At 36.4% G+C, this 11,674-nt stretch overlaps 1 pseudogene; it reads right to left on the reverse strand.

Moving 5' to 3' along the window:
- Positions 1 to 539: 539 nt before the first annotated feature.
- On the reverse strand, positions 540 to 1,552 carry LOC118680983 (uncharacterized; annotated as a pseudogene).
- Between the last annotated feature and the right edge of the window lie 10,122 nt (positions 1,553 to 11,674).

The following is an 11,674-nucleotide window of genomic DNA, read 5'->3' on the forward strand; positions in this document are numbered from 1 at the left end:
TGACAGCCCCCGATATCAAGACCTACGAGCCAATAAAAATTATAGACGATGTCACGAAGGGCTGGAAGCAGTTAAGTCGGTCCCAGAATTCGATGGCTCTTAATATAGTTATAATTATTAATATAGTTTTAGGATCGACAGTTGCTTCCCCTTTAATATAGCATTTTCCCACTTCGTAATCGGTACCCAATGGTTTTGGCGGTTGTGAGCAGCATCATTCCTACTAACCTACATCCAAAAATAACAGGAGTTAGTATACCCCCAATCGAATAGGTGGGAATTTGTTCGCAATGCGCAGTAAAACAGCTTAAAGACTTTTTGTTGAGCTATCAATAAAAATGCGCTATTCAGTTGAATAACAAGTAGTTACTCACTTTGCTTTTATTGTTTCCGAAATACAATTTCACTTAAATATAATATAATATTTTAAATTATTTAATATTAAATACACTTGACTTTGATTTGATATAAAATGGCACTTTTATATATTATAATATTTTAAATTCTTTAAGGTTAAATACACTTGATTTTGATTTGATATAAAATTTCACTTTTATATATTATAATATTTTAAATTCTTTAAGGTTAAATACACTTGATTTTGGGGCACTTCCGGACAAATTTCGCTGCTACGTTTTTCCTTTACGAACTGGTGTTGAGAAACGAAAGAGAACCATTCTGGTCTGAACAATCCTTTTTGTTTATTTGGGTGATGAAAAAATGATGATTGAAGTGTCGGTGTATAGTGTGGTTGGTTAGTTGTACAAGTATATGGTTGTGTTGGTGGGTGATATGGTGTGTTGTAGGTGGTGTATGATGTTGCATTGTGTTATGTTCTGTTGTATGATGTTGTACGGTGGGTTGTGAGCTTAGTTGTCGCGGGATTAGAAGTCGCATGAAAATCCCGGCCCCCCTAGGCGAATTAATTGCCTAGAAGTCTCTGCAACTGTTGCTGAGTGCTCACTACGGCGTTCAATCCGGTTGATCTTTGCCGCTGGTTGCGATGACCATAGGGTGGTGGAGGTGGCCGCGAGCGTGCCCCTCTGGATAGCTTCGGGCGATGTATTCTTTGGCGCTGGACGGGATTCCCTTGTTGTCTGTGCCGGTGACTGGTCTGCGTGGTGGACGGATTTGCTCGTCGAGGGAATCGATGGAACAGAGTATGATGCGGTCGTTGGCAATATTGACACGATCCGTCGGTTATTCACTCAAAGGTGGAGTGACTATCTGCCAAGCAAGTCATACAGTGTCCGTGGGCTCTGGCGATCTGTTGGCGTTGAGCGGGCTTCATGCTTTTGAAGATGGTGCACCGCTTCAGGACGTGAGGTCGATGGCATAGACTGCATCGTGGAGGCAGATGCTCATCAAACTGCTCCTCGTTTGCATCCCTGACTGCTGCTGCAGATGATTGGCTGTGTGGTGCCGTGGCGCTTTGCATCCTTGGTGCTGCGATGGGTGGACCAGATGCTCTAGGCGCAGCAATTACGGACCTCACAGTCTTGGGAGCGCTGTGTATATCTTCTACGTCCATTTCTATTGGAATAGGAATATATTAAAATATTGTTTGGCTCATAATTTTGAATTATGATATTTGCTACTTGGTTTGAAAAATATATATATATATATTATATATATGTATATGTATATGTGACTATATATGTTGTGGTTAATTTTTAATCGCGCTTGTTAGTGTTAGATTTGCATGTACGGATTATAAAACGGTAGTATTTCGAGTTAAACGAAATAATTGTCGGTTTTGATTTTATTTATGCGCTTGTCTTGGTAGGGTTTGTGTAATCGGTTCTTCGGTGTTCGGAAGAAAACACAATTTTACTAATGGTCGAGTTAGTATACCAGTTTGGGTTCGTACGTCTACTATTCTTATGTGACCATCTCGTCCCCGATGGACCTTTTTAATGCGGCCTAGTCGCCATTCTGTTGCAGGAAGGCATTCATCATGTATGATGACGCATTCGCCCGTATTTGGTTCCTTCTGGATCGTTTTCCACCGATGTCTCTTATGGAGATCTTTAAGGTAATCTTCCTTCCGTCTATGGCTGAATTCATGATGAAGTATCTTAATTTTTTCCCATCGGTCTATTAAATTGAGTGAGTCTCCTTCTGCCTCAGGTATGGCGAGAAGTGGAGCTCCTCTGAGGAAATGTTCAGGTGTAAGAGCTGTGAAATCGGAGGGATCTTGCGAGAGTGGTGAGATGCATATTTTTTAACAATTTCTGGGGAGACTTCTTTAGTAAATTTTACAACCTCTTTCTCTGTGGCTCTTTGAGCTCCGATAAAGTTTTTCCCATTGTCGCTCATAATTTTTGATAGAAATCCGCGTCGCCCGACAAAGCGTGCAAATGCTGCGAGAAAAGACGCAGTAGACAGGTCCGAACATAGCTCGAGGTGTACTGCCTTTGTCGTGAAACATACAAAGACAGCCACATACCCTTTTCTGAATGAGGAAGACCTTAACATAGAGGCCTTTATCTGGAAAGGTCCAGCAAAATCGACCCCAGTAATGGTAAAGGGAAGAGCAAAATTGCAGCGTTCAGGTGGCAAAGCTGCCATGATCTGCGTGCGTATTTTGTGCTTGTACAATGTGCATTGTTTACACATAAAAATCGTTCTTTTAATTTGTGGCTTTAGGCGCGGTATATAAAATTCTAGTCGGACCATTTGTTGCATCAAGCGATGCTCACCATGTAGTGTAAGTTGGTGAAGATATATTAAGAGTAAATAAGTAAAACGGGATTTCTCGGGAATTATAATGGGATGTCGTTCGTTATAACTAAGGCTGGAATTCACTAGTCTTCCATGTGCCCGGATTAATCCTTTAGTGTTCAAAAAAGGATTTAAAACGAGAAGTGAACTTCCCTTATCGAGGGGTCGTCTTTCGATTAACTTTGATTTCTCCCGAATGAAATAGCGAGTTTGTGTATATGTAATTAGGATGACCTTGGCATGTTGCATGTCGGAATGCGTTAGTTGTACGGAAGGATCATTTGTTATTCCTTTAACCTTTTGTTTGATTCTTTGGATAAATTTCAGTAAAGGAGGACATAATATAAGATCTTGCGAGAAATTTAAAAAAATATCCGTTTCAGATAGAAACAATCTTGTCCGACAACATAAACTTTGCATCAACTGTCTGTCCAACTCTCACGGGACAAAAGACTGTGAAAGCAAATTCAGTTGTGTGTACTGTCAACGACGACATCACTCATTGCTTCACATAACCAATTTTACAAATATGAAGCAAAATCATATACATAAAACCTCGGGCCTAGTCGCGACAACCAAATCAGGTAATCCCGAAATCCCGAGTCCCGAAAATAAAGAGGAACACCCATGTTGCTCAAAAGCAGCAAAAGTTCAAGCGCTTCATTCAGAGAATGAAAGCAAAATTCTTTTACCCACAGCGGTCATTGCTATAGAACATAAAGGAGATTTATTCAAATTAAAAGCATTAATAGATCAAGGCTCTCAAAGATCCTTTATATCATCAAAAGCTCAGAATCGGCTAAAATTGCCAGTCAAAAATTCTAGCTTCCAAATTTCGGGAATGGGCGGAAGAATTATACAAAATTCAAATAAAGTTTGCCCAATCACCATAGTCTCTCCAAACGCGGATATACGAATAGATGCACAAGCCATTGTTCTACCGCAGTTCACTAATTTGCTTCCAAGCTATGAAGTAAATAAAAAACAGTGGGAAAAATGCTCATATCTCAAATTAGCAGATCCCAACTGCCATACCCCATCACAAATCGACATATTATTGGGCAGCGACTTCATACCTCAAATAATTCTTGAAGGTATAGAGAAAATCTCTAATAAATTGTTAGCCCAAAACACAATCTTTGGATGGATATTAAGTGGCCAAGTCACAGAAAAAATTAACTCCTGCACAACTCAAGTTGAAAATATTTCAAACGAATATTTAAATAATCAACTCAAAAAATTCTGAGAAGTAGAAGAACTACCCCAAATCACAAAACCTTCAGAAGAAGACCTGGCATGCGAAGCCTATTACTAGTCCACAACAACAAGAAACGAACATGGTCGTTATGTTGTGCGACTCCCATTCAAGCCCACCTTTCCAGAAACGATAGCTCTAGGCCACTCGAGAATATTAGCAGTCCAGCAATTCCTAAGCTTAGAAAAAAGCTTGATAAAGAAAAGCGAGCTTAAATCAGCATATGATGACGTGATGGATGAATATCTTGACCTCAATCATATGGAAGAAGCTGTACCATATGAAAAACTATCTAAAGGTAGATATTTATCTTTTTATGATGTACTATACACAGGGCCAACATTACAACCTGATCTCATGCTGCTAATACTAAATTGGCGCATGTTTAAATATGATCTCAATGGAGATGTAGAGAAACTGTATAGACAAATTTTAGTACATAAAGATGACCAAGATTTCCAGCGGATAGTCTTCCGAAAATCAAGTAATAGTCCAATCAGCGACTACAAACTTAAAACAGTTACCTTTGGATAACAGATCAATTCTCATATACAATTGAGTCAATATCCGCAATATCCGCCATAACCAAACGTCAAATACTTTCCTCGGTGGCAAAACTTTTCGACCCCGCAGGATGGCTTTCGCCAATAATGATTCAAGCAAAAATCCTCATTCAAGAACTGTGGCAAGACGGCACTGAATGGGATGAGCAAGTAAAACCCATACGTTTAACAAAGTGGGTTCAATTTACAAACAATCTACATACCATCTCGGAAATTCGAATTCCTCGATGGGTAAATTTCGCACCTGACTATAATGTAGAATAACATGGCTTCTGTGATGCCTCTGAAAAGGCCTATTGTGCAACAGTTTACGTACGCACTGAATATGATAACAAAATATCTTCACGTCTTTTAGTAGCCAAAGCCAAAGTTGCTTCCCTGAAGACACTAAGCCTGCCACGGCTCGAACTGAATGGTGCACTTCTGTTATCAAAACTAGTCTCAATTGTCCAAACCCATCTGAAATTAACCAATCACAAAATGTACCTTTGGTCAGATTCAGAAATAGTTTTAGCATGGCTAGAAAAACCACCATATACCTGGAAGACTTATATATCTAACCGTATATCTCAAATATTAGACTTAGTTGGCCCAGCACAATGGCAACATGTTGCAAGTGCAGATAATCCAGCGGATCTTGGGACAAGAGGCTGCAAACCACTTCATCTCACCAGCACTACACTCTGGTGGAACGGTCCTACGTGGTTAACAGAATCACAAGAAGTCTGGCCAAAGTCTCCCGCTCGCAATATAATAGCTCCTGAAATTTGGAGAATTAAAAACTTTCATATCACTCCTGATGAAGATGATATATTACATCGATTTTCATCATTGCCAAAAGCACTAAGAGTAGTCGCTTACATGTTTAAATTGGGGTTTATAAAAGTTTTTATTTGAGTCATTTTGATGACCTTTTGGCTTAACTACCTTTTTATCTACTCGCTCAGCTATTTCGTACCGAGTTTTTAAAAATTCTTTCATTTGATGCCATTTTGGCGATTTCTTTCTTGCCACTAGTGATTGCTCCCATCTTAGCAAAGCAGCATCAGGTAGTGTCGCTGCGCAAATATTTACTGGGATAGGGTCCCACGATTCTGTGGATACATTTTGTGTTTCTAACACAGATAAGCAATAAGTCACTGTAGAGTATAGTTTTTGAAATTCTTGGCTGGTTTCTTGTTGAATTTTTGGTAAATTCATTAAAATAGTTATTTGGTTATCTACCAATACTCTTTCGTTTTCGTATCTTTCGACCAGTGCATCCCAAGCCAGATTAAAATTTTCGTCATTCAAAGCGAAACGCTTGACAATACTGCCTGCTTCCCCTTTTGTTTTGTACCTGAGATGGTACAGCTTTTGTGCTCGTGAAAGTTTAGGATGGTTGATATACACGGCAGTGAACATGTCCCGGAAGGGATGGTGGCCTTAATAAATTTATTTGGTCTAATATCATTGCCTTCGTAGTTTCGTACTGATCGAGGCAGTTTTCATATTTCACTGACGCCGAAGTTTTAATGTTCTCTGGAAGTTCAGCGTCGTCAGTATCTAATATTGTATCGTACGCTGTCAGAACGCGTGCCCATATATTATCTATGCTTTGAATTTTTAAATTTAGGATTGATTCTGTATTGTCGTTAATAGGCGAAGCCGAAAACCGTGTGCAGTATCTAATAAAACTGTCACTTTCAGTTATGAACCTTGACAGTGAATTGTCTTTGGTTCTTTTTTGTTTTGCACCCTGCTTTGAGCGTGTAGCTTCTGCGGGTGTGCCTTGTGCTTTATCATCATCAGCCATTTTTGGAATTTCTTATGATAGAGGTGTTCGTGGTTTAACGTCTTTTGATTTATCAGATTGCATTTATAACTCTTTGAATTAAATTGAAAGCTATTAGCTAGCTATTAAAATAGTTTTGTATTAAATATTTGCTATAAAACGGTTGTAGTAAAAAAAATTTTAGTTTGCTGCCCAAAGCTGTAGTTAAAAATTTTTTTTTTTTGTTTTTGAAAATAATTGTAAAATTAGTCTGTTGTAATTTTTTTTTTTATCGGACAAGTCAATTTATTTTATTAAAATTAATGTCCGTATTATTATTATATTAAAAATTGCCGAAATTGCTTACTGGGTATTCGTTTCACTCGCGAATAATTAGTATATTTTGTATGTATGTATATTCGTTTTTATTATATAATATGTATCTATATACATTTGTTTAAAAGGAACGCGAAAATAAAATTGTTCTTAACAACAAATGTATATATATCTGCATACCTATGTATGTTAATTTTAATTTTCATATGTTTGTATATGCTAATCCGTTTTGACCGTATACTTTTTACTTATATTGACATGTGACATATACATATATGTACATGCATACATGTAACGCGTTTTTGTAAAGTTTTGCTGAGAGTGCCTATATTTATATATATATATATATTGGTAAATATATTACTTTTTATGTATATTTTTTAAGAGAATATACAAGAGAAATGAGAAGAGCAAAAAGGTTGGGTTGCGGTATATATGTAGCGCGGGAAATATGCCAATGTTTAAGAAAATATGTGTACATACATAAATGCCGATAATGTTATTGTTGTTTTTTTTTTCTTTCTGCCTTTGCTTATATGTTCTAAGCGATCCTGCTTGTTGCTTTATCGGCCCAAGAGGTATCGCTGGAAAGTGTGCAAGTCGATGAACTTGACTTATAAAATTTTTTGTACTTTTTTAGTGGTGTGTTTGGAGACACGATTTAAGCAGGCAGGTATTTGAACAACAGTAATTTTTTTATTTTTATTTGAACTTTTAGAAGTAGTTAATTTATGTATGTACCATATGATTATGTATGCATATATGTATGTTGTTAAAAGGATGTTACTTGCGGTTAATATTTTTCGCGGCAAAGTTTTAAAGCCCAAAAATTTTGTATTTAAATTATAGGTATTTGCACATATGTATGTATATATTTCTGTAATATATATGAGTTTTTGGTAGCCTTTGCTTATGCGTTATAAGCGATCCTGCTTGTTGCTTTATTAGCCCAAAGGGTACCGCTGAAAATATCGCAAGTAGGAATACTTGACTGTGACATTTTTTTATTTTTTTTAAGAATATAACGGTGTGTTTGGAGGCACGAAATAAGCTTATGCAGGTACCGTATAATATTTATATATATATATATTTTTGTTCTTTTTCAGTTATATCGTTCGGTTATTTATTTCCACCGAAATACCGATAAAACTGTAACTAACATACATATGTACATATGCGCATAAAATGTCTCTATTTGCAAATTAAATCGGAATGGACTCACTTTTTTTTCCGTCAAGGGTTTATGGGTAGCAATACTTCCTTTCTCTTCTTTTTTTATTATGGGTTTTTTGTTCTTGTCTCCGGCGTTTTTCCTGTGCGTTACTGTCCTCCTCTGCGTGCTTGGTGCATTAAGTTCCCGTGCTTTATGTTGATTTTGTTTTTTAGTTTGTGTTAAATAGCGCCCGTTTTTAATTTTTAAGTCTTTTTTTTTTCTTTTTTAAATATTTTAGTTGGTTTCGCGCCCGTTTGTTGTAATTTAATTTAACCACTTAGTATAGTATGTATATTAGTACTTATGTTTTGAAAAGATTTCACTTTTTTATTTTATTTTTTTTTTTATAGGTGCCTTTCAAAGAGGCTCGAAGGACCATTTAGTTACTCACTTTGCTTTTATTGTTTCCGAAATACAATTTCACTTAAATATAATATAATATTTTAAATTATTTAATGTTAAATACACTTGACTTTGATTTGATATAAAATTTCACTTTTATATATTATAATATTTTAAATTCTTTAAGGTTAAATACACTTGATTTTGATTTGATATAAAATTTCACTTTTATATATTATAATATTTTAAATTCTTTAAGGTTAAATACACTTGATTTTGGGGCACTTCCGGACAAATTTCGCTGCTACGCTTTTTCCTTTACGAACTGGTGTCGAGAAACGAAAGAGAACCATTCTGGTCTGAACAATCCATTTTGTTTATTTGGGTGGTGAAAAGATGATGATTGAAGTGTCGGTGTATAGTGTGGTTGGTTAGTTGTACAAGTATATGGTTGTGTTGGTGGGTGATATGGTGTGTTGTAGGTGGTGTATGATGTTGCATTGTGTTTTGTTGTGTTGTATGATGTTGTACGGCGGGTTCTGAGCTTAGTGCCGTTTCAGACAGGGATTCAAAAGAGTCTGAGTTTTTTCAAATTTTCTTTTGGTGTCGCTCTGGGCATTCACACGGTCAAAAAGAGTCCAGCAACTCGAGTCTAGTTTTTCTGCATTCCTTTTCACAAAATTTTCGTAAATATTTGTGCGGTTCGACTGCGCAACACCGCGCAACACTGCGTGCTGCGTATTTCATTTGTATGTTGAGATGATGGTCACACATTTTGCTTGCAATGAATTACCATGAATATGGTAGAACAATATGCATAATACAAGTACCTACCCGCTAAATAGTTTCAAAGAAATACTAAAGACGGGAATTCCCTAATCCACAAGAATGTATTGAATATCCGCAACTAATATTTTCAAGGCCAAATTTATAATAGGAATTTCCTAATCTTTAAGTATTAAAAACTCATAATTTCTTTACTCCGTATTAAAAATTCATAATTTCTTTACTCCATAATCTATATCTTAATTTTCTCCTTATTTACAATTTGTCATAATATTTCTATTATTCTATGCATACGTATTTGCATATTACATACAAAAATAGATAACAGAACTCAAATTTGCGATCGAATTCATTTGAAACCGAGCGCTCTTGCAACCATTCAAAGAATTTGAAAGTGAAAAGGAATGCTGAAAAGGGTAGCAGCGAGCTGTTACGAACAAGAACACAAAGCGTGCCACCTGAACACGAGTGGCACGGTCCCTTCGTCTTTCCTCCTCGTCCCCTCGCCCACAATAAACTGGTATGAGACTCTTTTGAATCCCTGTGTGAAACGGCACTTAGTTGTCGCGGGATTAGAAGTCGCATGAACAACAAGAAATACCGATTTCGTCAAACAAACCTTTCACGTAATGAAAGCAGCAAAGTCGATCTTCCTAACTGTAGAAAGAAGAACATTTTACATGTGGTTTTCTTTGATGGGACATTCGAACATCAGAATTCAGAAAATTTCATTGCTTAAACCGTGATGTGAATAACTCTGCCTTATTATACTCTTGCAACGTGTTGATATAGTATAGTAGTATATAATAGTTATTTCACCTAACGGTTCTTTGTATCACCTAAAACTAATCGAGATAGACATAGGGTTATGTATATATGAATGATCATGATGACGTGACGAGCTAAAATCCGTATGTCTGCCTGTGGAAGCTGTAACTTAAGTAAAAATCGAAGTATCACAATGAAACTTGGTACATGTGTTCTTTGGCAAACAAGTGAGAGTTCGTAGATGGTCCTAATCGGACCACCGCCACGCTTACAAAATACCATTAAATGAAAATCTATTAAGTGCCATAACTCAACTCAAAATTAAGACATAAAACAGTAAATTAAGCCCAGGGAATTGTAGTATAGTAGAGGGCATCTGTGTGTATAGGGCATCTGTAGGGCCAAAAATTTAAAATATTCGGCGTGGCCCACCCTCTTAGAGGTTTAATGTACATAACTCTTAAGCCCCTTAAGGCAAAATATTCAAATTCGCTCACAACATATCACTTAAGCATCCCTACCGTCGTCGTAAAAATGGATGAAATCGGATTATAACCCCTCCCACTTCCCATATAACGGCTCTGTTAAAAACTGCTAGGACTCAGATCACGGGAGAGGGCTTTATAGGCACGACCTGCTCTACCGATTTCAACCAAGTTCGTAGCATTATTCAATTATTTTTATGTCGCAGTGCGAAAATGGACGAAATCGGACTACAACCACGCCTACTTGTCACGTAATACAATTTTAAATTCCATCCGATTCTTTCACTTTCTAGTATATGCTTAATTTGTATCGGGATAGAACTTTGCAAGAATATTGTCTTTGAGAATTGCCAGCTTATAACCAATAATTATCCCCTTTGGACCAACATTTTGCAAACCCCCATGAACCCAACTTCTTATTGCGAAATTTTTATCGAAAATGTTGGTCATTATGTATATACCCGTATGCCAAAACTTGGTTGAATCGGATCAATAACTCCCTTAGTCCCCATATACCTAATAGAAAAATTTTCGAACTTCCGGCTGACTTTATACCGCAAATATCAGCCAATATGTGAGTTAAGTTAATGAAATTGAATATATATAACTTATATCAGTCTTTTAATACATCCGGTTGACTTTATCATATATTGGTGATGGTATGTGGGTATGTTAATGAAACTCGGAGATCTTCTTTCTCTGTTCGTAATATAACAGTATAAGTAGGTATATGAGGTATTGGCAGATATAGATAGATAGCCTATGCTGAATATGTCGGTAAAATGTATGAGTTATATTTTTATAAAGCTGCTTGAAAATAAGTTCTCAGGTATACCTAAGCAATGTCAAAGATTAATGCAGCAAGCCACCGACTTTCAATCGGACTTTAATCCGCGTAGGTTGGTCAAAATGTGTTATTTTTTAATGAAATTAAGTGAAGAAATTGTATTAAAAATTGTATAATTATCCTAAAGGTTTAGCGTGATATATTAATGGAGTTAATCTAGATATTGGTCTTAACCTTAAATACAATGAATTCCGATCCTCTGGTTGACGTTTTCTCTTCGGATGATTTTATATCACATTGGAGGAGGATTTGAATGTAACTTTAGCGGAAGCGAAGTAAAATATAACAATAAAGCTAAGTGAGTCTATGTTCTATGTCCTATAATGTAAATTAATAATCTATATATATAAAAATGAAACCCGTTTTCCGTTGTCACGCCATAACTTGAGAACGGCTAAACCGATTTGGCTGTTTTTTTTTTGTGTAGCTTTCTAATACTCTGTAGAAGGTTCCTACGGAAAAAATATTAAGAAAATGTCTCAGGAAGATTGGAAAAATACATTTAATTTTGCATATTTTAAAAAACGCGCGTAACGAATGTCATCATCATTCACAGCCAAAAACTATATTGAAAGAGCACCGTTTTGCAGAAATGTGGTTAC

Source organism: Bactrocera oleae, chromosome 3, assembly GCF_042242935.1.
Source record: "Bactrocera oleae isolate idBacOlea1 chromosome 3, idBacOlea1, whole genome shotgun sequence".
NCBI lineage: Eukaryota > Metazoa > Arthropoda > Insecta > Diptera > Tephritidae > Bactrocera > Bactrocera oleae.